At 29.4% G+C, this 27771-nt stretch overlaps 1 protein-coding gene across 1 annotated transcript in view; it reads left to right on the top strand.

The window, feature by feature from the left end:
- Positions 1 to 2189: 2189 nt before the first annotated feature.
- LOC119606482 (somatostatin receptor type 1) overlaps positions 2190 to 27771 on the top strand; it is a 44403-nt gene continuing 18821 nt past the window's right edge. Inside the window, exon 1 of the mRNA XM_037960014.1 lies at positions 2190 to 2780. The gene's annotated coding sequence lies outside the window, so the exon portion shown is untranslated. The remainder of the gene's footprint in view (positions 2781 to 27771) is intronic.

Raw genomic sequence — 27771 nt, 5'->3', positions numbered from 1 at the left:
CTCAAGAATTTTATATATATAAATGTCTCATTTTGTCATTAAATTTAAATTAATTTAATACTCATCAAAAATATTTTTTTTAGTTCCACAATTCATTAAAAATATTTAACAGACTTTCAAATATAAGCGGCATTGGCAGTATATACTACAAGGTAAATTTTGAAGGAATTTACTTGGTTATATTGTACGTTTTGGTAAAAAAGTTAATAAGAAAATTATCAAATAAGTTTATCAAAAATATTAATCATACGCTCTGTATTACCAAACAAGTCTGTCAATAATATTAATCATACGCTCTGTATGATTTCTAATAAAAATGCTGTTATTTAAATTATAACAAAATTAAATTTAAACAAGTTAGAAATTATAGTCGGGGGAGGCAGACCATATAATACCCTACACCAGTTATAAAAACAAAATGTGATTTAGTGTTCATAATAAAGCATTTGTGTTGAATTGTACTTTGCCGCAGATATTGTTGAATAAAATTGTTGACATTTAAGTAAAATTTTGAAGTGGGCTTTGTATAGGGGCTAGAGTCAAATGAGGCCCTATAACTATAATACTCATGAGGGTCATCAAGGCTAGTATAGAACTTGGTTTTGCAGTTTTTTGTTGAGATACGAGTATATTAAACATAACTATGAACTTAAAAGACCTATGCGGGGGTTCAGTTGTATGGGGGCTAAGTGAAATAATAATGGAACGATGTTAACCATTTTCAATAGGCTTCGTCTCTAGTACTAATAGAAGATCATGTTCCAAATTTCATTGAATTATCTTCAAAATTGCGACCTGTAGTTTGATTACAAGGTTTATATGGATGGACGGATGGACATACATATGTATACTTTAAGATCCAGTATTATTGTGCGTTACAAACATCAGCACAAACCCAATATACCCTCCCCACTAAAGTGGTGTAGGGTATAAAAACATAAGAATAACTTGGAAAAATTTTCAAAAATTTTAAAAATTTATTTTATAAAAAATTGTTTCAAAATTCATTGAAAAATATTTAACCAGTTTTTTAAATAAAATAAATATTTTCCGAATTAAGCTTTAAACCTATTAAATTATATAGAATTTATTTAAAAAAAAAGATAACACATCAATGGTAAAAGTTTTGGGGAAAATTATCAAACAGGTTCGTAATTAATATTAATCATACTCTATGTGTGATTTTTTTATGAAAATTTTTATTTTAAGACAAATTATTGAAGACAAATTTGAAATGTAATGTAACTATTACTTGAAATCAATCAAATTGCTTTAAATTTGACTGTTAATCTAATTTAAACTGTAAAGCAAATACAGGGCGTATGATTGATATTAATTACTGACATGTTTTGAAAAATGTCTTAATAACTTTTTTTTGTAAAACTGCTAGCAGAATGAAATAATTCTATAAAATAGAGAAGATTTTTGGTATTATTTTAGTGTTGAAAAGGTTTAAAGAAAATAATTTAAAATTAATTTTTGATAGAAAATTAAAAAAATATATTTAAAGAAATGCAAGATTTTCGTGTTATTAATGAAAAATCTTGGAAATCTTAATAAAGTTTTCTCAAAGTTGTATTTAACAAAATATTAATTCCTTTAGCACAAAGTGAATGAATGCACAAAAGCAATTTCAAACTAATTCAATAAACAAAAGTGTATGTCTTTTAAATAAGTTTTCTTTTTTAATAGCAGATATAAAACTGAATTAAAATTTAAATAAATATTTTTTTTATTTTCTGAACATTTAAAACATGTCCATTAAAAACACACATGCTATGACACATAAAACAAATTTGCAGCAAAAAGCCGAAAATTTATCTGAAAACATCAAAAACAGCAGCAGCCATAAGAAATGAAAGAAAAAGCATTGCTTTCTACCTTAAACTTGGTTATAAAAGTAAAAGTGATTTATAGCAAAAAACACACAAAAGAAATTCTTTAAAGGAAAGGGTAGGTATATTGGTCTTCAAACATTTTGTGTTGTTGGCAACAAGTTGTTAGGTTTGAGTTGCAAGTTCGATACTTAATACTTAATAACAAATATTAAACAGCTGTTTTAACAGAGACAACATTTTAACATGGGGGAGCAGTTTATAAACAAAAAACTGTTTTTTTGTTGTTTTTGGCCAGATTTTCTTAATGATACCAAAACAACCGTCTAAAAGATACAACAGTCTTAAATAGACCTTAAAACGAAACACAACAATGTTTTGTGTAAAGCGCGAAAATTCTATAAAATAATAAAGAAATATAAACGAAATCTTTTCAATATTGCAAAAAAAAAAAAAAAAAAAAAAATGTGGTTTTTATAGAAAAATAAAGAAAAAATAAATGATTGTTTGGTATTAAAAATAAATTTATATTTTATAAAAAAAACCTTTAAGGAAAAAAATAAGTTTAAAAATGTTAAAAAGTGTTTAAAACTTGCCAAATAAAACCGGCTAAGGATTAAAGTGTGGTGGAATTTCAAATAATTCAAATTTTTATGTTTTAAACAAACAGGATAGTTATATATTTAAATCCTAAAAATAACCAGAATTGTTAAATTTGTCTAAAACTAAATAACCAAAAGCAACGATTGTCTACTTTTCAAGAAAAAAAGACTTAAACAACGACTAAATATTTGATAACATTTAAAGCAAAAAAAAAAAAAAAAAAGTAAACGAAAAAAATCAAAGGATATTATTTTCATCACAATTACTTCCATAATAAGGACCACAATCTACAGGATTTGCTAAACAAAGGAAACAAAAAAATACAAAATACATAACAGAACGGTAATTGAAATTTGTTAAAACTTTTATTGAAACTTATTTTTGTTGTTTCATTGTTTCTCGTAACACTTAAGTTTATGCCCAGAATATGGCAAACAATTCTTTTTTGCACTCTTTTCATCAAGCACTTTGAAAAGTTTAAGATTTTGTCGTTAGATAAGTGTTTTTCAAGGAAGATAGACACCCTATTTAGAGATTGCGGCAGATTTAAACATTTTCTTAAATTTTAAAAAGTTTTAAAAAGGATCTGCAAAATATTATATTTTAAGAAATGTGGCTTTTGCCATATTCTTTTATGGAAATGTATTTATAAAGAAAGAATTTTCTTTACGGAAATGTCCAAAAACTATCTTAAGAATGGATAACACAACATTATTCAAAGCAGTATTATAACTACAGAAAACTGTCCAAATAGATTGCATTATTAACTGTTCTAACGATAAACTTTTTTAATAAAAACTTCTCAAAACAAAGAAACCATTCTATAAAAAACTGTAAAAATAACTCTTCCGAAATGAAAATTAAACTGTTCTATGGAATACTGCCTCTAGTAGATACTTTGTAATATAAAACTATCCCATGAAGACACCTATCTATAGAAAACTGTCGAAAAATAAAACTTTTCTATAGAAAACTACTCACTTTCTAATAAAAAACTGTTTAAAGAAGAAGAAGAAGCAGAAAACTGTCCCATGAAGAACTTGTCTATAGAAAACTGTTGAAACTTTTCTATATAAAACTGCTGCTAGATGTTAATTTCCAACAAAAAATTGTTTAGGAATACTCTTATATAGAACGCTGACACTAGAAGCAACAGTTCTATAGAAAACAGCGGCAAGACAATTAAACTGTACCTCGAAAATACTGACGATTATAAAACTATTTCCATAAGACAGTTTTATGCAGAAAACAATTTGCTATAGAAAACTGTCGAAAAAATAAACTTTTCTGTATAAAACTGCTCCTAGATGTTACTTTCCAAATTGTTCAGGAATACACTTATATAGAACGCTGACACTAGAAGCAACAGTTCCATAGAAAACTGAGCCAAGAAAATGAAACTGTTTCTCAAAGAAACTGACGATTAAAAATATTCCCATAAGATACTTCTATACAGAAAACACTTTGCTATAGGAAGCTATCACAAGATGACAATGTTATATAGAAAACTGAATCAAGACAATACTTTTTTATACGAAACTGATGACACACTTTTATAAAAAACTGTTCTATAAAAGGTTTTTGCAAGAAAATACTTTTTTATAAAATACTTTCTTGAAAAAATATAGAAAACATACAAAGAACACAGTTTTACGTTCTGTATATAGAAAACTGATCCAAGAAGATACTTTTTGATAAACTTTTTTATAAAAAACTTTTCTAACAAAATCTTTTCCTATAAAAAACTTCGAAAGAACACAATTTTCTACAGAAAGTCATTATTCTAAAAAAACAGCAAAAAGACAATGTTATATAGGAAACTACCTGTTCAACAGAAAACTGAGAAGAAAATTTTATGTATAAATTGCTATAACAGATTATGTTGTCTTGACATTCGAAAATTTTATTTTGATATAAAAATTTGTCTTTGAGAAACGTCTTCTTTCAAAACAATTGTCTTGATATAAATTGCTCTAGACTGTTTTGTTTTGACATAAAATATCTTTAGAATAAAATTAATGTTAAAATTGCTTTATAATAAAATTTGGGTCAAAATTTTCTTTAAAAAATTATCTTGACATAAAATTTCTTTAGAAAATTGTGTCTTGATATAAAATTTCTTTAGAAAATTATGTCTTGATATAAAATTTCTATGGAAAAATTAGTTTTGACATAACTTTTTTGCAGAAAATTTGTCTTGACATAAGTTTCTTACAGAAAATCTATAGAAAACTAGCTGAAGCTAGTGTTTTTTATAGCATCTCCTAGCGGAGGACCATTTTGTATAGAAAACTATCTATAAAAGTCCCATTTGAAAATTTGCCTAGAAGCTAGTTTTTGTTCAAATAAACTTTATGTAAAATGGTGATTTTTTTAAATTTGAAATATTTTCAAAATTTCCTTATAATACGCTTTATTTTATGAAATTTATTTCATCAAGCTAAGGTGTCTGTAAACAAAGTTATGAAGATAATTATAAAAAAAGTCCGTAATTAATATTAATCATACGCTCCGTAAAACAAAATATTGAAAACAAGCATTTTACACTATTCTAGCTTTATGTTTATAAACAAGTTTCCGTAACTGACAGTAAGCTTTTAATAATTTCCATAGTACCAGTCGAAAACCTCAAACCTTTTAAAATAATAAAAATTTCTTATTGTTTAGTATTTATGTCTGTTGTACTTGTAGTTGAATTGACAGAACATTTTCTGATAAAGAACAATTAGTTTTGGAAAATTTGATCTTCTTAACCCATCAATTGTCTCTTTGTTGGTATTTAGCTCATTTTAGGATTCGCTTAAACCGCCTTTCATTACATTCCACTTTTGTTTATATCACGTTTCATTCATTTGTTGTTGTTTATGTGTTGTCCATTTTTTTCTATCACTTTTTTTTGTTCATGTTATTCAATACATCACAGACATTTGCTGCTAAATTATCACAATCATTGTCATCATCAGCAGCAGCAGCATCATCATCATTATCAGCAGCATCAGTAGATATAACTTTACTTCATATAATGAGCTTACGAAGGTCATTTAATGGTCTGATCTAAAATCAATGTGATTTACAAAAATAACAACAAAAAACTTAAATGTTTCTTAATAGCTTTTTTAATTGACATTTTGAAAATTAAGCCGAATTTAAAAAAAAAATGTAATTAAATGTAATTTCTTAATGTTTTGGTGGAATAGGAATGAAAAGGGAGTTTTAGAGAAGACAATTTGCTTTATTTTGTTATAAAAAAAATAATAAAAAAGTTGTAATTTGTTTAATGAAACAGAATGAAATTGTAATTGTATGAAACAGAATGAAATTGTAAAATAATTAAGTTTTGTGACAGGAAATAAGAAAATAGAGCGACCACTAGAAACATTTTGTCTTGGTTCTATAAAATTTTACCTTGGCATAAAAATTTTGTCTTGACATAAAATTTTTATAGAAAATTTTATTTTGACATAAAATTTTATCTTGACATAAAATTTTATCTTGATATAAAATTTTATGGAAAATTTTATCTTGACATAAAATTTTTATACAAAATTTTATCTTAACAATTTTTTAGAAAATTTTATCTTGACATAATATTTTTATAGACAATAATGTCTTGACAAATAATTTCTATAGATATATTACTTGACATACAATTTATATAGAAAATTTTGTCTTGACATATTTTTTTATAGAAAATGTTGTCTTGCCATATTTTTTTATAGAAAATGTTGTCTTAACATAAAATTTCCTTTGAAAATTTTGTCTTGACATAATATTTCTATAGACATAGACTTGACATAAAATTTCTATAGAAAATTTCTGTCTTGACATAAAATTTCTATAGAAAATTTTGTCTTGACATAAATTTTTTATAGAAAATTTTGTATTAACATAAATTTTTTATAGAGAATTTTGTATTAACATAAAATTTCCGTAGAAAATTTTGTGTTGACATAATATTTTTATAGACAATTATGTCTTGACACAAAATGTTTATAGATATATTGACATAAAATTTCTATAGAAAATTTTGTCTTGACGTAAAATTTCTATATAAAATTTTGTACCCAAAATTTTGTCTTAACATAAAATTTCTTTAGAAAATTTTGTCTTGACATAATATTTTTATAGACAATTTTGTCTTGACACAAAATTTCTATAGATAGATTACATAACATAAAATTTCCATATAAAATTTAGTTTCCACATAAAATGTCTACAAAAATAGTTGTCTTGACATAAATTTTTTATAAAATCCTGTCTTGACATAAATTTCCTGTAGAAAATATATAAAAAATGTTTTCCTGACACAAATTTCTATACAAAAGTTTGTTTTGATATAAAATGTTTACAAATTTAAGTTTTTAAAACTGTAAAATCTGGTCATTTCTATCATTTGAACACTCTGGTTGTCTGTTAATAATCTAATTTCAAGGGACTACTTTCAAAAAAGTTTTTAAATAAGTATTTTAAAATAGCTTTAAGTAATTTTTGTGCAAACTTTTGTATTTTTCCTTTAATTTACAACATTTTTTTCACTCATTCCATTTTTGTCATCATAAAAAAAAAGAATTGTTACACTTCCGCTTGTCACATTCTTGTTTGCGTGTCATTAGGGTTTACAGTAATCCCCCGCTTAAATGTTAATTTAGTTTATTGAAAAAGACAGTATTATGGATTTAAACCGTTAAACATTTAAAGGAAATTATGAATATTTAATATGTGTAAACAAACACATACATACATATATAAATAAAATGACATGAAATTTTAATTTATAAATTAAAAAAAGGAAAATTTAACAAATTAAATTAAAAATTTAATAAAATTTTATTGAACTCCCAGTTTATTGTATGAATGATAAATGTAAGTTTTTGCTAAACACTTTTGTAAATAGTGCGTGTCTGAGGCATATATATTTGGTATTAAATTATCCACCATTTTTATGGTATTTTTTATTTAGTATTTTCTCCCCATTTCATTAGGTTGTATAGTTCAAGCCCATAAATTTTTTCTAAGCTGTTAAATGTAGTTTCCTTTTTAAACATAACGAATAGGGAGAGTGTATTGGGTCTAGAAGAATTTAAATTTACACTCTTTTAAGGACCAATCGAACATTATGATAAAAAGCAGTCAGACTAACTGTTGGATGGTGAACCAGAAAAAAGTTGTGCAAACATTTTTGTTGAGTGTTACAAAAGCTATGACAAACTCAATATATCCACCTACATTTTGTTAGTGGTTATAAAAATAAATAAAAACGTTGATTGTTTTTTTTACATTTTTGCACTTAAATGTTTACATGCGTATTATTAAGATTATGTTTGCATTAAAGCAAAAAATTTATATAAAAAATAAACAATTTCAAGGAGGTCCAATTTCAATAACTTAAATGAATCATATTTATCTATAAAAAAACATGAAACTTTTTTCTTTATTCGTTGCTAATGCCAACAGCATAAAGGCAAGTTAGGGCGGAATTTTAGACTACCAAAACAATTTAGATTAGAATTTTTTGGCTTAATGACAAGTCTGCATTGTAATAGTTTATAGCCTGGACTGTAGTCTGGACAGTCTACTGTCTAGAATAACGTCTAGTCTGCAGACTGAACTGTTGTCTAGCCTATAGTCTGGACTGTAGTCTATAGTATGGACTATAATATAGTCTATAACCTGGAATATAATCTAGCCCATAGTCTGGGCTTTAGTCTGGACAATAGTCCAGTTTATAGCCTAGTCTATAGTCTAGCCAATAGTCTGGTATATAGTCTAGTTTATAGCATAGTCTATAGTCTAGTCTATAGTCTAGTCTATAGTCTAGTCTATAGTCTAGTCTACAGTCTAGTCTATAGTCTAGTCTATAGTCTAGTCTATAGTCTAGTCTATAGTCTAGTCTATAGTCTAGTCTATAGTCTAGTCTATAGTCTAGTCTATAGTCTAGTCTAGTCTAGTCTATAGTCTAGTCTATAGTCTAGTCTATAGTCTAGTCTATAGTCTAGTCTATAGTCTAGTCTATAGTCTAGTCTATAGTCTAGTCTATAGTCTAGTCTATAGTCTAGTCTATAGTCTAGTCTATAGTCTAGTCTATAGTCTAGTCTATAGTCTAGTCTATAGTCTAGTCTATAGTCTAGTCTATAGTCTAGTCTATAGTCTAGTCTATAGTCTAGTCTATAGTCTAGTCTATAGTCTAGTCTATAGTCTAGTCTATAGTCTAGTCTATAGTCTAGTCTATAGTCTAGTCTATAGTCTAGTCTATAGTCTAGTCTATAGTCTAGTCTATAGTCTAGTCTATAGTCTAGTCTATAGTCTAGTCTATAGTCTAGTCTATAGTCTAGTCTATAGTCTAGTCTATAGTCTAGTCTATAGTCTAGTCTATAGTCTAGTCTATAGTCTAGTCTATAGTCTAGTCTATAGTCTAGTCTAGTCTATAGTCTAGTCTATAGTCTAGTCTATAGTCTAGTCTATAGTCTAGTCTATAGTCTAGTCTATAGTCTAGTCTATAGTCTAGTCTATAGTCTAGTCTATAGTCTAGTCTATAGTCTAGTCTATAGTCTAGTCTATAGTCTAGTCTATAGTCTAGTCTATAGTCTAGTCTATAGTCTAGTCTATAGTCTAGTCTATAGTCTAGTCTATAGTCTAGTCTATAGTCTAGTCTATAGTCTATAGTCTAGTCTATAGTCTAGTCTAAAGTCTAGTCTATAGTCTAGTCTATAGTCTAGTCTATAGTCTAGTCTATAGTCTAGTCTAGTATAGTCTAGTCTATAGTCTAGTCTATAGTCTAGTCTATAGTCTAGTCTATAGTCTAGTCTATAGTCTAGTCTATAGTCTAGTCTATATCTAGTCTATAGTAGTCTATAGTCTAGTCTATAGTCTAGTCTATAGTCTAGTCTATAGTCTAGTCTATAGTCTAGTCTATAGTCTAGTCTATAGTCTAGTCTATAGTCTAGTCTAGTCTTTCTATAGTCTAGTCTATAGTCTAGTCTATAGTCTAGTCTATAGTCTAGGTCTATAGTCTAGTCTATAGTCTAGTCTATAGTCTAGTCTATAGTCTAGTCTATAGTCTAGTCTATAGTCTAGTCTATAGTCTAGTCTATAGTCTAGTCTATAGTCTAGTCTATAGTCTAGTCTATAGTCTAGTCATAGTCTAGTCTATAGTCTAGTCTATAGTCTAGTCTATAGTCTAGTCTATAGTCTAGTCTATAGTCTAGTCTATAGTCTAGTCTATAGTCTAATATATAGTCTAGTATATAGTCTAGTCTATAGTCTAGTCTATAGTTGGGACTATAGTCTATAGTCTAGTCTATAGTTGGGACTATAGTCTATAGTCTAGTCTATAGTTGGGACTATAGTCTAAAGTCTGGACTATAGTCTAGTCTATAGTCTGGAGTATAGTTTATAGTCTAGTCTGTACCATTGTCTAGACTATAGACCAGACTATAGTCTAGTCTAGAATCTGGTCTATAGTCCAGTCATAGTCTGAGCTATAGTCTATACTATAATATTGTCTATAGTCTGAACTATAGGCTGGATTATAGTATTGTCTATAGTCTGAACTATAGGCTGGATTATAGTCTAGTAGATATGTGGTCTGGAATGTGGTCTAAAATATTGTCTGGACTATGGTTTTGGCTACAGTTTCCACTATAGTTTTAACTATTATCTTGACTATAGTCTCATTTATAGTTTCAAAAAATGTAGCGTGCTCGTTTAAGAAAGTTTCACAAAACATATTCCGTAGCGCTAAAACTCTGATGGCAGTTGAGTGATAATTATACTTAATAATGTAGATAATACACAAAATATTTGCTAAATTTTGAAAAAAAAAGTTTTATAAAAACAAAGGCAACAACACCAACAGTGACATTTAATATTCAAAGTTTTGTGTGGAAAGCAAAAAACATAAAAGGAGACCAATTCGTTTTATTTATGTAAAATAGCAAAAGAAAATAAAAATGAACGTTTAGTAAAATATGTATAATCCGCCTTTTTGGTAAATACAACAATACAAAGAGGAGAGGCTTTTAGGAAAGAGATAAAAACAGATTTAGTATAATAAAAAAATCATTAACATTTTACTAGCACTTATTTAAATACATAACTCCTTTGAGAATACTTTATTCATATTTTCATTTTATCTTTTCTAAGAAAATTAGCTTAATCTTAAGTATGTTTACGCATCAAATTAATTTTATTAAATAAATTGCCATTTTCTACTAATATTATTTACAAACTGTAATAATTTCCTATTAAGGGTGAAAAATATCATATCATTTTTATTAAATTCTTGACTTTTAACACTTTTATTCGTTATCGTCTACTGATCAATAATGTGTGAGTGTGTGCATTTGAGTAAAATTAATTTGTTTTTCATAATTGAATACATTAGATGTCAGAGTGTGTTTATTGTAAATAAAATTATTATAATAATATTATTATATTTTTGTTAGGTCTTTTCCGAATTTCAAACATTGTTGTTGCTACAAATATGTATTTAATATGATAATAATATCAACAATATATAGCAAAAGCAGCATTAACGTACACAAAAAGTAAAATAAACTAACTGTCAAATAAATACATGAATATTTGTTTAGTAGTACAATTGTATATTGTGTGCTATTTTGTATATTATATAATATTGTAGTCTTTTGACTTGGTAAGAAAAATTCAGCTCAAGTTGGAAAAAATTTAGAGAAAATATAGTAAATCTTTTATCTTTATCTTTTATCTTTTTTGTATATAGTTTTGTCAAAACTCTTGCCTATCAAACTGACTATCTAGTGTATAGTCTAGTCTATAGTCTACTCTATAGTCTATTCTATAGTCTAGTCTATAGTCTAGTCTATAGTTTAGTCTATAGTCTAGTCTATAGTCTAGTCTATAGCTTAGTCGATAGTCTAGTCTATAGTATAGTCTATAGTCTAGTCTATAGTCTAGTCTATAGCCAAGTCTATAGTCTAGTCTGTAGTCTAGTCTATAGTCTAGTCTATAGTCTAGTCTATAGTCTAGTCTATAGTCTAGTCTATAGTCTACTCTATAGTGTAGTCTATAGTCTAGTCTATAGTCTAGTCTATAGTCTAGTCTATAATCTATAGTCTAGTCTATAGTCTAATCTATAGTCTAGTCTATAGTCTAGCCTATAATCTAGTCTATAGTCTAGTCTATAGTCTAGTCTATAGTCTAGTCTATAGTCTAGTCTATAGTCTAGTCTATAGTCTAGTCTATAGTCTAGTCTATAGTCTAGTCTATAGTCTAGTCTATAGTCTAGTCTATAGTCTAGTCTATAGTCTAGTCTATAGTCTAGTCTATAGTCTAGTCTATAGTCTAGTCTATAGTCTAGTCTATAGTCTAGTCTATAGTCTATAGTCTAGTCTATAGTCTAGTCTATAGTCTAGTCTATAGTCTAGTCTATAGTCTAGTCTATAGTCTAGTCTATAGTCTAGTCTATAGTCTAGTCTATAGTCTAGTCTATAGTCTAGTCTATAGTCTAGTCTATAGTCTAGTCTATAGTCTAGTCTATAGTCTAGTCTATAGTCTAGTCTATAGTCTAGTCTATAGTCTAGTCTATAGTCTAGTCTATAGTCTAGTCTATAGTCTAGTCTATAGTCTAGTCTATAGTCTAGTCTATAGTCTAGTCTATAGTCTAGTCTATAGTCTAGTCTATAGTCTAGTCTATAGTCTAGTCTATAGTCTAGTCTATAGTCTAGTCTATAGTCTAGTCTATAGTCTAGTCTATAGTCTAGTCTATAGTCTAGTCTATAGTCTAGTCTATAGTCTAGTCTATAGTCTAGTCTATAGTCTAGTCTATAGTCTAGTCTATAGTCTAGTCTATAGTCTAGTCTATAGTCTAGTCTATAGTCTAGTCTATAGTCTAGTCTATAGTCTAGTCTATAGTCTAGTCTATAGTCTATAGTGTAGTCTCGTCTATAGTATAGTCTATAGTCTAGTCTATAGTCTAGTCTATAGATAGTCTTTAGTCTAGTCTATAGATAGTCTTTAGTCTTAAATATAGTATATTCCATGCATACAGGAATGGGGCAGATTTTCACAAACAAAATATGACGTTTGCAAAAATATGTCTGTCCGTATGTATTTATCTGTATATTAACTTACATACAGTATAGTTTAATCCCCCTAGTTGTGATATCACATGATAACAACAAAAAACACTCGTGTGTTTAGATTATTAGAGTAACAACAACCAAAAAAGTTAGAAAAACATCTTTTTTTATATAAGAGAAAAAACATAGATACATGTATGTATATATAATTTGTATATTTATGTACTACATAAGTTTATACATTACTCAAATACATATGTATGCGTACATATGAATGAACTTGGTAATATTAAACAATTTTTGTTTACCATAGATTAAATATTAGTCCATATTATATAAAAATTCTCATATACAAGACAATCCCCCAGAAAAAAACAGCTGGTTTAAGTATTTGCTTATACAGATACTGGAGTATCTAGTATAATTAAGAGTGTAGATAATTAAAATAGAATTACTACTTCTTTTTTTTACAATTTTTTGTTTTTTGCTCATTTCTTTAACAAGCAGCAGTTTTATGCCTTTGCATAAAACTGCTGCTGCTGCTTAAATAACAGCAACTCGATTTAGCAGCAGCAGTTGTAGCAAACAACAGTTTGTGGCTGCTAATAGCGATTAAAAGTGATTTATAGAGAGATTTTCATAACTAAACAATTAATTATGTAAATTTGTATAGAGTATGTATGAAGAATGTATAATTAAAGCAAATATTCTGATACACATACATACACTCAATATGATAAGTGTTGGAAAAAATTTAAGTTTTTAATAACATGTTGTTTGAATTTTTAATTAAATGCCATGATGCTGGTTGGTGGTGTTGGATTACAATTAAAGTGTTTGAAAAGATAAATAAATTTTTATAAAAAAAATTTTAGATAATTAAAATGACCTTAATAATTATAGGAAATTCTTTTTTATAATGATGGTATTTCCAGGATATATGTATATTAGACTCAGTGATGCCAAGTGTAGGGATTTTTCCCTTTTTGTAGGGATTTTTTTCAAAAATTTCACGTGTAGGGAAAAAGGGAAAGATTTCTTACTATTGTCAAATTGTAGGGATTTTTGTCATGGCAAAATTTAGTTCAAGAAATTTTAAACACGATAAGGTTTTATATAGAAATTTGTATTACGACAATCTTTTCTATAAAAGTTTCTATTATGTCAACATTTTATCTAGACATTTATGTCATAACAAAATTTTTAATAATTATTTCAGGAAATTTAAAACACGATAAAGTTTAATAAAGAAATTTGTGCCATGACAAACTTTTCTGTAGAAATTTTTGTTATTTCAACACAACTAAAAATATACTCTTTCATGTATTAAACTTTTAAATTAAAAATGAAATCAGTTTTAAGTGTATCGTTAGTAAAAATTCCGCTTGTAATTTCTACAATATATGTACCTACATATCGCTACAAGACTGGCATAATCCAAAATTCGGCTTTCTTGAACTAAGGTCTTCAAAACATGCGACATACTAAAATCTTTCATATAGATTTATGAAATTTCAAATATGTCTATTATTTTCGATGTGAAATCGATTTTTTGTAAACGTAAAAACTAAAACCCACGTTTTTGTGAATATTAGACAACTAAAAATTTAATTTCAATTTAGATGAGAAACATATTAACCTCAACTATCTGAATCTGGACTGTTATTAAAAAAATAGTTAAATGTCATTAAATATTCATATCCATTTTTCTTGAAACGACTTTTTGGATTATGCCAATCCTGTAGGGCGATATATTCTGACTCCTTATAGATAGAGTAGTCGGGGGCTTAATGCAGTAACTCAGGATTGAAAAAATGAATTTAATGTTCTGAAAATTTATAAAAGTAAACCGCAAAAAGTAAACGCAAAAGTAAACCTTATTTAAAATAATTATTTTATGAAAATTTTTTTGTTGGAGGCACATAAAATAAATTTTTATCACCATTCGATATACTGCCATAAATCTTTCAATTGTTTTTTTTAATCTTAACTGAAGAGTCAGGGTTGGAAGATTTGTATGATGTAAAATTGAAAGAAAAAAATTTAAATTTAAATTCTAGAAATTTCATTCCTAAAAATTAAAAAAAATACATACATATATGTATATTATAAAACGGAGCTAATATTTTAGTTTTTGATGTTATTTTTGTATTTTTTTAAGATAAACTTTGAAAAAAATGGAAAAAAGTAGTGTAGGGAAAAATGTAGGGAAAATAAAAAGTGGGTGTAGGGAAAAAAGGGATTTTTTCTCATAAGCGTAGGGATTTCTGAAAAAAATCTCCTGGCATCACTGATTAGACTAGTCTTTATATAAGACTATAGACTAGAATATAGACTAGACTATAGACTAGACTAGACTAGACTAGACTATAGACTAGACTAGACTATAGACTAGACTAGACTATAGACTAGACTATAGACTAGACTATAGACTAGACTATAGACTAGACTATAGACTAGACTATAGACTAGACTATAGACTAGACTATAGACTAGACTATAGACTAGATTATAGACTAGACTATAGACTAGACTATAGACTAGACTATAGACTAGACTATAGACTAGACTATAGACTAGACTATAGACTAGACTATAGACTAGACTAGACTATAGACTAGACTAGACTAGACTAGACTAGACTAGACTAGACTAGACTAGACTAGACTAGACTAGACTATAGACTATAGACTAGACTAGACTAGACTAGACTAGACTATAGACTAGACTATAGACTAGACTATAGACTAGACTATAGACTAGACTATAGACTAGACTATAGACTAGACTATAGACTAGACTATAGACTAGACTATAGACTAGACTATAGACTAGACTATAGACTAGACTAGACTATAGACTAGACTATAGACTAGACTATAGACTAGACTAGACTATAGACTAGACTATAGACTAGACTATAGACTAGACTATAGACTAGACTATAGACTAGACTATAGACTAGACTATAGAATAGACTATAGCCTAGACTATATACTAACTATAGGCTAGACTATAGACTAGACTATAGACTAGACTATAGACTAGACTAAAGACTAGACTATAGACTAGACTATAGACTAGACTATAGACTAGACTATAGACTAGACTATAGACTAGACTATAGACTAGACTATAGACTAGACTATAGACTAGACTATAGACTAGACTATAGACTAGACTATAGACTAGACTATAGACTATAGACTAGACTATAGACTATAGACTATAGACTAGACTATAGACTAGACTATAGACTAGACTATAGACTATAGACTAGACTATAGACTAGACTATAGACTAGACTATAGTCTAGACAATAGATTAGACTATAGACTAGACTATAGACTAGATTATAGACTAGACTAAAGACTAGACTATAGAATAGACTATAGACTAGACTATAGACTAGACTAGGCTATAGACTAGACTATAGACTAGACTATAGACTAGACTATAGACTAGACTATAAACTAGACTTTAGACTAGACTATAGACTAGACTATAGACTAGACTATAGACTAGACTATAGACTAGACTATGGACTAGACTATAGACTAGACTATAGACTGGACTATAGACTAGACTATAGACTAGACTATAGACTAGACTATAGACTAGACTATAGACTAGACTATAAACTAGACTATAGACTAGACTATAGACTAGACTATAGACTAGACTATAGACTAGACTATAGACTAGACTATAGACTAGACTATAGACTAGATATATTTTATTAAAAATGAAATTTATTATATTAAATTGTTTGTAAATTATGAAAATAAGTTATTAAAAAACTTTAGACGCTAAGAGCAGCTACAGCCACAAATTGACTTTTATAATTTAGCAATAAATTACACAATTTATGGAAATTTTAAAAATTCTTTTGTATATCTTTCTTATACTTAACATTATTAAAAAATGGAAATTGTTACATCTCATATTTTTCTTAAATCTACTCCTACTCTCAAATTAATTTAAATATTTTTTCACATAAGATCCTTTAAAAGCATTTTATTCCCAGGAAATCCCTAGAAAATCTTAAGCAGCGCAAAAAAAATAATAAAGAAATAAATAAATACATACTTGAATGTGGTTTAATAATGGTTGTATTATGTACAATACTTGTGCTTAATGTTTGTTTGTGTAAATGTTGGTATAAGCATGCTTGTGCAAGTCTTTACATGTCACAACAAAACATATGAATTCAATATTACGTATACGTCATGGGACATTTAATATTGCTCGTTTTATACGTCATGCGATATTAAATGTTACTCATACGCCGCATCATGTGGAGGCATTGAGTTTTTAAAAATGTTTATAAATTCTATTTAAAAATTTCCTGTTTTTGTTTTGTATGAAATTTATGCCAAAACAAAGCATGTGACAAAAACAGTAGAAAATAGAAAAGTTTAAATTGTACACTGTATACTTTTCTAAGCATTTACCTAGTTTTGAAATAAAAAAAAATAAATACATTTTTCTAGGAATTTTTATAAAACTAAACTTTTGCAAAATTAAACGAAAATAGAAAACAAAGAAATATATTTTAAACAAGCGTTTGTGGACTTTTTTCTATAGGCAGTTTCTTTGTTATAAATTATACACACGTTTATCTAAAAAAGCGGAATTAAATTTGTATTTAAATGGTGCTGGCGGTAATGTTATTTTATTTTTTTGTAGCGAAAAGTTTGTTTTTAAAAGAGTGAATTATTTATAAAGAATTGAAATAAAAAAATTCAGTTATTTATACAGCATATATTATTTGCTTGGCTGAATTTCGTACGCATTTAAAAACTCATATAAAAACGTCAAATTTTTCCAAATACATATGTATATGTTTCCATATGTATGTATATTCATGTATGTATTTCCCCCTAATATGTATACTAAAACATAAAAAAACTATTGCGGTATTATGAATTTTTTGCTCACATTTCTGCCTCTTTTTTCTCTCTATCGTTGCAACTTTAAGTGAAAACTTTATGCGAATATTAAAACCAAAATATGAGAATGTGAATTGATGGATTTTCCTTCATAAAACCATTACTTCCTCGTGCATATATGCTTATAAATTCAGAGGGTTTTGTTAACTTTAACCATGCTAAATTAATCTTGGTTAGTAAACTTTAAGAAAAATAAGTAGGAGTGTTCTATAGTCGGCTGTGGAGAATCTTGTCAAAAATGTATATAAGTATACACTTATATACATATATTATATTAATATGCCAGATAATGGACTAGACTTTATATTAGACCATACGCTAGACAACAGTTTACTAGACTAAACATACATAGACTAAACTATAGACTAGACTATAGACTGGACCATTAACTACACTATAGACTAGACAGTAGACTATAGACTAGACTAGACTACAGATTAGACTATAAAGAGACTCTGAAGCAGGCTAAGGACTAGACTATAGACTAGACTATAGACTAGACTATAGACTAGACTATAGACTAGACTATAGACTAGACTATAGACTAGACTATAGACTAGACTATAGACTAGACTATAGACTAGACTATAGACTAGACTATAGACTAGACTATAGACTAGACTATAGACTAGACTATAGACTAGACTATAGACTAGACTATAGACTAGACTATAGACTAGACTATAGACTAGACTATAGACTAGACTATAGACTAGACTATAGACTAGACTATAGACTAGACTAAGACTAGACTATAGACTAGACTATAGACTAGACTATAGACTAGACTATAGACTAGACTATAGACTAGACTATAGACTAGACTATAGACTAGACTATAGACTAGACTATAGACTAGACTAGACTAGACTAGACTATAGACTAGACTATAGACTAGACTATAGACTAGACTATAGACTAGACTATAGACTAGACTATAGACTAGACTATAGACTAGACTATAGACTAGACTATAGACTAGACTATAGACTAGACTATAGACTAGACTATAGACTAGACTATAGACTAGACTATAGACTAGACTATAGACTAGACTATAGACTAGACTATAGACTAGACTATAGACTAGACTATAGACTAGACTATAGACTAGACTATAGACTAGACTATAGACTAGACTATAGACTAGACTATAGACTAGACTATAGACTAGACTATAGACTAGACTATAGACTAGACTATGGACTAGACTATAGACTAGACTATAGACTAGACTATAGACTAGACTATAGACTAGACTATAGACTAGACTATAGACTAGACTATAGACTAGACTATAGACTAGACTATAGACTAGACTATAGACTAGACTATAGACTAGACTATAGACTAGACTATAGACTAGACTATAGACTAGACTATAGACTAGACTATAGACTAGACTATAGACTAGACTATAGACTAGACTATAGACTAGACTATAGACTAGACTATAGACTAGACTATAGACTAGACTATAGACTAGACTATAGACTAGACTATAGACTAGACTATAGACTAGACTATAGACTAGACTATAGACTAGACTATAGACTAGACTATAGACTAGACTATAGACTAGACTATAGACTAGACTATAGACTAGACTATAGACTAGACTATAGACTAGACTATAGACTAGACTATAGACTAGACTATAGACTAGACTATAGACTAGACTATAGACTAGACTATAGACTAGACTATGGACTAGACTATAGACTAGACTATAGACTAGACTATAGACTAGACTATAGACTAGACTATAGACTAGACTAGACTAGACTAGACTAGACTAGACTATAGACTAGACTATAGACTAGACTATAGACTAGACTATAGACTAGACTATGTAATGTGCAGAGTTAGAGCTAAAGCTAGAGTTTTAAAATGCTTTAAATGCCTGGAACAAGGCCATATTGCCACCCAATGCCAAGGAGAGGATAGATCTGACCTGTGCAGAAAATGCAGTAAGCCAGGCCATAAATTTAAGGAATGTACCGGAGAGCTAAATTGTACACTTTGCCAAGAAGCTGGTGCAATAAATACCCAGCATTATCTAGGCAGCAATATATGCGTAAAAAATCGAAAAGGAACAACATGCCTATAAGATTTCTCCAAATAAACTTAGGAAGAGGTAGAGAAGCTCAAGACTTGTTGATGCAAAAGGCGGCAGAATCTGATATAGACATACTATTAATAAGCGAACCATATAAGAATTTACCAACACAATCATGGTACGAAGACAAAAGCCATGGTGCTGCTATTATGATAAGGAACGGTTCCCTTAACATAAGGAACGTATGTGAAGAGTACTTTGGGTTTGTTTATGTAACAGTGAATAAACTTCGCATCTACAGCGTTTATATACCACCAAGTGTAGAATTCCCCTCGTTTGTAAACATAATCCAAAACATGGAAAATTCTATTAGTACAGCGCAACACGATGTTATAATCGGAGGAGATTTCAATAGCAAATCACCGGAATGGAACTCATCTATTCTCGACAACAGAGGAGCAACACTATGCGAGATGATAGCCAGCCAAGGTCTAACTGTTTTCAATAATGGACACAAATTTACGTTTAGAAGGGGAAATGGTGGGAGCATCATCGACATTACCTTCGGAACAACGAGTCTGTGCCACGAGTACATGAATTGGACGGTATTAGAGGATTTAACCTTAAGCGACCATCAATATATTACGTTCAGTATCTACGGAAGACGCAAAGAAACACCACAATACGCGGACTTGCCGAAATGGAACGTTAGGAAACTAGATGCAGAAAAACTTACACAGTTCTTATGTTTGTGCAAGGAAAGAAGTGTAAACACACAAATGGAAAACGAAACGCCTTCTAACGCCGTTAGAAATCTCAACGTGATATTGAGAAAGGCGTGTAACATATGTATGCCAAAATCGAAGAACTTTAACAATAAAACACCAGTGTACTGGTGGAGTGACGACATTCAAAAATTGAGAAAAAAGTGCAATGCAACTCGCAGAGCTGCAACTCGAAACTACGGAAACGAGTTCCTAAAAAATAATTTTAAGAAAGCCCGCAAAACACTCAAAAAAGCTATCAGAGATAGTAAAAAAAGGTGTTGGCAAGAATTGTGCTCTGAAATTGATGCAGACCCGTGGGGAAAACCATACAAGATTGTAATGAAAAAATTTGGAGCCATAAAACCAATCCCAGGAGTAAAAGAAGAGAACTGGGCAAAAAAAATAGTTGAAAGCCTATTCCCTATAAATGAAGAAGAAGGTGAATCTAGTGATACTAGAATAACATCAGGCGATTACATAAATCTGACTATAGATGAAGTAAAAAATGCCTGCGCAAGTCTGAAAAATAACAAAAGCCCTGGACCCGATGGTGTCCCGAACGAATTGCTCCAAGTCATAGGTAACCTTTGGCCCGAGTTAATACTAAATGCTTTTAATATATGTTTAAGATATGGTTTCTTTCCGGAAAAATGGAAGATTCAAAAACTCGTTCTATTACGAAAAGGAGACAAACCTCTTGACCAACCTAGCTCATACAGACCACTTTGTATGCTAGATACAACGGGAAAGCTCTTCGAAAGAATAATCCTTAACAGACTGGAAAAGAGAATAGTAGAATTGGGCGGCTTATCCCCAAGCCAATATGGTTTTCGAAAAGGCAGAAGTACTGTAGACGCTATTTGGGAAGTCGTAAATATAGCAGCAAATGCTAAAACAACAAAACAATATTGCGCGATCATAACGTTAGATGTTCGAAACGCGTTTAACAGTGTAAAATGGAAAGAAGTCAAGTATGCTTTTAAAAACAAAGGTTTGAGCGGCTATCTGTATAATATAATAGACAACTACCTCGAAAATAGAACACTGATTTATGAAACAACAAACGGTTTAAAGAAACATAAGATAACGGTTGGAGTACCACAGGGGTCAGTACTAGGACCATTCCTTTGGAATGTTATGTACGATGGACTCTTAAATACGGAACTGCAGAATGGAGCAAAATTAATTGGTTATGCTGATGATATTGCTCTTGTCATTACACAACCATCTACGGAATTGTTGCAAATAGTAGGAAATGACAGCCTAAGACGATGCAACTTCTGGCTGGAAAACAAAGGCTTAGAGCTGGCTGCGGCCAAAACAGAAGCTATACTCGTGACAAATAGAAGAAAATTTATCCTACCAAAACTTCGTCTGCAAAACACAGAAATTCGGTTTAAAAGAAATTTATGTTACCTAGGAGTGCAATTAGACGACAGGCTAAGTTATTCCCAACACATTAAAAATATAAGAAATAAAGCGCTAAGAACGGCTACATCGCTCAGTCGAATTATGCCAAACGTAGGAGGACCTAAACCACAAACTAGGAAGTTGATAAACAGCGTAGTACACTCGCAGCTTCTATATGCTGCGCCTACTTTTGCCCAAGCATTGAAGATTAAATGTAGAATAAAAGAACTCGAGAAGCCACAGAGAATAACTGCTCTAAGGGTAATATCGGCCTACCGAACCGTCTCTACAGCATCGGCATTAGTACTTGCTGGTATACCACCAATCGACCTATTAGTCCATGAAAGGGAGGAAATATACACACAAACGAAGCAATTAGAATATTTAAACAATACAACGTCAAACGCAACCATGCTAAAGGAGATACGGAAGAATGCAAGAACTAATCTTATAAATAAATGGCAAGAAAGATGGAATCAAGATGAAAGGGGAAGGTGGACTCAGCTGTTAATACCCAACATAAAAGTATGGCTCGAAAGAAAACATGGAAATCTGAGCTTCTACATAACACAAGCATTTACAAATCATGGAAATTTTAATCAATATTTACACAAATTTAAGATAAAAACTTCTCCACTATGTGAAACATGTGAAAACGATGAAGACACAGCAAGACATATGCTCTTTAAATGTAAAAAGTGGGATGCACAAAGAGAACAATGGAACAACTCAATGAATGAAGTTGTAACAGAGAATAACTTATTACAAGTAATGCTCAGTTCACAAGAGTTGTGGACACGCTGTGAGAAATACATCAGCACAATTTTTAAGCTGAAAAACTCCGAACCTCCTAGATAGGGGGATGTAGGAAAGTAAAAAAAATGTCGCAGATAAAAAATCTATCATATAACCAGTCAACCTGAAGAAATGCCACAGTAGTACCAGGTTGTTCTGGAGGAGATCTCGTTGGGCCACTAGATGATAGCGCGCTATCACTACGTCCATTAATAAAAAAAAAAAAAACTATAGACTAGACTATAGGCTAGACTATAGACTAGACTATAGACTAGACTATAGACTAGACTATAGACTAGACTATAGACTAGACTATAGACTAGACTAGACTAGACTATAGACTAGACTATAGACTAGACTATAGACTAGACTATAGACTAGACTATAGACTAGACTATAGACTAGACTATAGACTAGACTATAGACTAGACTAAAGACTAGACTATAGACTAGACTATAGACTAGACTATAGACTAGACTATAGACTAGACTATAGACTAGACTATAGACTAGACTATAGACTAGACTATAGACTAGACTATAGACTAGACTATAGACTAGACTATAGACTAGACTATAGACTAGACTATAGACTAGACTATAGACTAGACTATAGACTAGACTATAGACTAGACTATAGACTAGACTATAGACTAGACTATAGACTAGACTATAGACTAGACTATAGACTAGACTATAGACTAGACTATAGACTAGACTATAGACTAGACTATGGACTATAGACTAGACTATAGACTAGACTATAGACTAGACTATAGACTAGACTATAGACTAGACTATAGACTAGACTAAGACAGACTATAGACTAGACTATAGACTAGACTATAGACTAGACTATAGACTAGACTATAGACTAGACTATAGACTAGACTATAGACTAGACTATAGACTAGGGACTATAGACTAGACTATAGACTAGGACTATAGACTAGACTATAGACTAGACTATAGACTAGACTATAGACTAGACTATAGACTAGACTATAGACTAGACTATAGACTAGACTATAGGACTAGACTATAGACTAGACTATAGACTAGACTATAGACTAGACTATAGACTGGACTATAGACTAGACTATAGACTAGACTATAGACTAGGACTATAGACTAGACTATAGACTAGACTATAGACTAGACTATAGACTAGACTATAGACTAGACTATAGACTAGACTATAGACTAGACTATAGACTAGACTAGACTAGACTATAGACTAGGACTATAGGACTAGACTATAGACTAGACTATAGACTAGACTATAGACTAGACTATAGACTAGACTATAGACTAGACTATAGACTAGACTATAGACTAGACTATAGACTAGACTATAGACTAGACTATAGACTAGACTATAGACTAGACTATAGACTAGACTATAGACTAGACTATAGACTAGACTATAGACTAGACTATAGACTAGACTATAGACTAGACTATAGACTAGACTATAGACTAGACTATAGACTAGACTATAGACTAGACTATAGACTAGACTATAGACTAGACTATAGACTAGACTATAGACTAGACTATAGACTAGACTATAGACTAGACTATAGACTAGACTATAGACTAGACTATAGACTAGACTATAGACTAGACTATAGACTAGACTATAGACTAGACTATAGACTAGACTATAGACTAGACTATAGACTAGACTATAGACTAGACTATAGACTAGACTATAGACTAGACTATAGACTAGACTATAGACTAGACTATAGACTAGACTAGACTAGACTAGACTAGACTATAGACTAGACTATAGACTAGACTATAGACTAGACTATAGACTAGACTATAGACTATACCATAGACTACTCTATAGACTAGACTATAGACTAGACTATAGACTACACTATAGACCACACTATAAAATTTTAAAGAGAATCAAAAAGTTATACACCTGATGTAGGGTAAAAATAATAAAAAATTAAATTTTTAAACATTTGATAGGAATGCAGAAAATGTATATTCTGACTATGTAAAGGGTTGGGTAAATTGAGACATTATTTTGTAGTTCATATTACGCTTATGTATTTTAAGGAATATGCAGCATACTTTATTAAGCATTAAACTAAATTTAAAACAAAAGTATAACTCATGAAAGGGTTTAATATTTCAATATGTTTTTTTTTAAACTACACAATTTCTAGAGAAATTTGTTTTATTAAAGAATAAATGAAGATGGCTCGGAAATCCCAAGGTTAGTAAGCTCCTGTTTACCAAGAAAATATTTTATTATTACTTTCTTCCGTTAGTTTTTTTTTTTGTGAAAATAACTATAAACATTATACACCTTTTAGCTTCATAAAATTTATTAATTTAAATATTAAATTTTTTCCCTGAAGCATATAATTTCTTATAAAAATAAATTTTCTAATAACATTTTCTAAATATGTTATGCAATTATGATGCATATTCAATTATATATAAAACATAATTTTGCCATTACAAAAATGCTGTTTTCTCTTAAAAAAAAATATAATTTTTTTTTATTATTTTTACATTGAGTGCAAAAAAGGAAATATTAATTTTCCTCATTTAGTTTGTCTGTTACACAGTAACAAACGGAAACAAGGTTGCAATTTTACATGGAAATACATTTGGAAAAATTTATATAAATGTTATTGTATATAAAGGTGCATACCAGGCAGTTTTAAAAGGGGTTCTGTAACCACATATTAAGTTTTTTAAAGGGATACAAAATTTTAATAAAAAATCAATGAATTGATATTGATTATTTATTAAAATTTTGTATCCCTTCAAAAAACTTAATACGTGGTTACGAACTACATTAGCTAATATTAAGAAAAAAAATTTTAAGTGTCTACCTTATCTCCATGCAACCTTATTGAAGTAGGTTATAGAGTAACCAGTGTTGTTTTATTTACAGTTAACTACTTGTTACCAAAAGCCTACCGGGTACTTATGTATATGATCAAATACATTTGCTATTACTTGTGTTTGTATTTATATAAGTCAATAATAAAAAAATTCATTTAATAATATTTATACTAAAAAAGCTTATATTCTTTTCTATTCTCAACAGTTGTAGAATATAATTTTAAATGAATATTGCAACACAACTACAAATTATTATTTCATCAGCATCATCATTATATCAATAATAAGTAGCAAATGTGAGCCAAAAGACTTTGTGATATTATAAAGGCAAATAACTACAAAATATTATTTGTGAAATAATATTTGTAGCAACATCAGCTCCAGCCACTTTTGCAACACATAATGATAGAATCTCATTAGCAACTGTAAAAGAGAAATTGCATGTATGTGTTTCTTTTTTAAGGAAATTAAATAAAATTGTAAAGAAAAATTCTAGGAAATAAGAGATAATTATTAATTAATGCTTAAGAAGTTTTCCATGAAAAAGTGTGGCATTATTATTTGCGGAAAATTTATAATTGTTACGTTCTTATAGTAACTGCCAATTATTTTAAATAATTTCTTTTTTAATAACTGAACATAAGTGTAAGATATTAATTATAAGTGGATGAGTTAGTTGATGATTCAGTTCAGCTGTAATTTTCTATAACACAAACATTTTCTATGGAAAATTGTTTAGACTGTAGTCTAGAGTATAGTCCATTTTCTAGTCTATAGTGAAGTTCATAGTCTAGTCTATAGAGTAGTCTAAAGTCTAGTTTAGTCTATATTCTAGTCTATAGTCTAGCCTATAGTCTAGTCCATAGTTTAGCCATAGTCTATATCTAGTCTATAGTCTAGTTTACCGTCTAGCCTATAGATTATTCATAGTCTAGTTTATAGTCTAGTCTATAGTCTAGTCTATAGTCTAGTCTATAGTCTAGTCTATAGTCTAGTCTATAGTCTAGTCTATAGTCTAGTCTAGTCTAGTCTAGTCTATAGTCTAGTCTATAGTCTAGTCTATAGTCTAGTCTATAGTCTAGTCTATAGTCTAGTCTATAGTCTAGTCTATAGTCTAGTCTATAGTCTAGTCTATAGTCTAGTCTATAGTCTAGTCTATAGTCTAGTCTATAGTCTAGTCTATAGTCTAGTCTAGTCTAGTCTAGTCTAGTCTATAGTCTAGTCTATAGTCTAGTCTATAGTCTAGTCTATAGTCTAGTCTATAGTCTAGTCTATAGTCTAGTCTATAGTCTAGTCTATAGTCTAGTCTATAGTCTAGTCTATAGTCTAGTCTATAGTCTAGTCTATAGTCTAGTCTATAGTCTAGTCTATAGTCTAGTCTATAGTCTAGTCTATAGTCTAGTCTATAGTCTAGTCTATAGTCTAGTCTATAGTCTAGACTATAGTCTAGTCTATAGTCTAGACTATAGACTAGACTATAGACTAGACTATAGACTAGACTATAAACTAGACTATGGAATAATCTATAGGCTAGACGGTAAACTAGACTATAGACTAGAATATAGACTATACTAGACTTTAGACTACTCTATAGACTAGACTATGAACTTCACTATAGACTAGAAAATGGACTATACTCTAGACTACAGTCTAAACAATTTTCCATAGAAAATGTTTGTGTTATAGAAAATTACAGCTAAACTGAATCATCAACTAACTCATCCACTTATAATTAATATCTTTCACTTATGTTCAGTTATTAAAAAAGAAATTATTTAAAATAATTGGCAGTTACTATAAGAACGTAACAATTATAAATTTTCCGCAAATAATAATGCCACACTTTTTCATGGAAAACTTCTTAAGCATTAATTAATAATTCTCTCTCATATCCTAGAATTTTTCTTTACAATTTTATTTAATTTCCTTAAAAAAGAAACACATACATACAATTTCTCTTTTTCAGTTGCTAATGAGAATCTATCATTATGTGTTGCAAAAGTGGCTAGAGCTGATGTTGCTACAAATATTATTTCACAAATAATATTTTGTAGTTATTTAATTTTAAAGAGAATCAAAAAGTTATACACCTGATGTAGGGTAAAATAATAATAAAAAATGAAATTTTTAAACATTTGATAGGAATGCAGAAAATGTATATTCTTTCATAGTCTAGTTTATAGTCTAGTCTATAGTCTAGTCTATAGTCTAGTCTATAGTCTAGTCTATAGTCTAGTCTATAGTCTAGTCTATAGTCTAGTCTATAGTCTAGTCTATAGTCTAGTCTATAGTCTAGTCTATAGTCTAGTCTATAGTCTAGTCTATAGTCTAGTCTATAGTCTAGTCTATAGTCTAGTCTATAGTCTAGTCTATAGTCTAGTCTATAGTCTAGTCTATAGTCTAGTCTATAGTCTA

The sequence above is a fragment of the Lucilia sericata genome, unplaced genomic scaffold (genome assembly GCF_015586225.1).
Source record: "Lucilia sericata isolate MDLA Ls3-8-SP2 unplaced genomic scaffold, ASM1558622v1 Contig000017F_arrow, whole genome shotgun sequence".
Lineage (NCBI taxonomy): Eukaryota > Metazoa > Arthropoda > Insecta > Diptera > Calliphoridae > Lucilia > Lucilia sericata.
The sequence above is the reverse complement of the archived record's forward strand: the minus strand, read 5'-3'. Positions and strand labels throughout refer to the sequence as shown.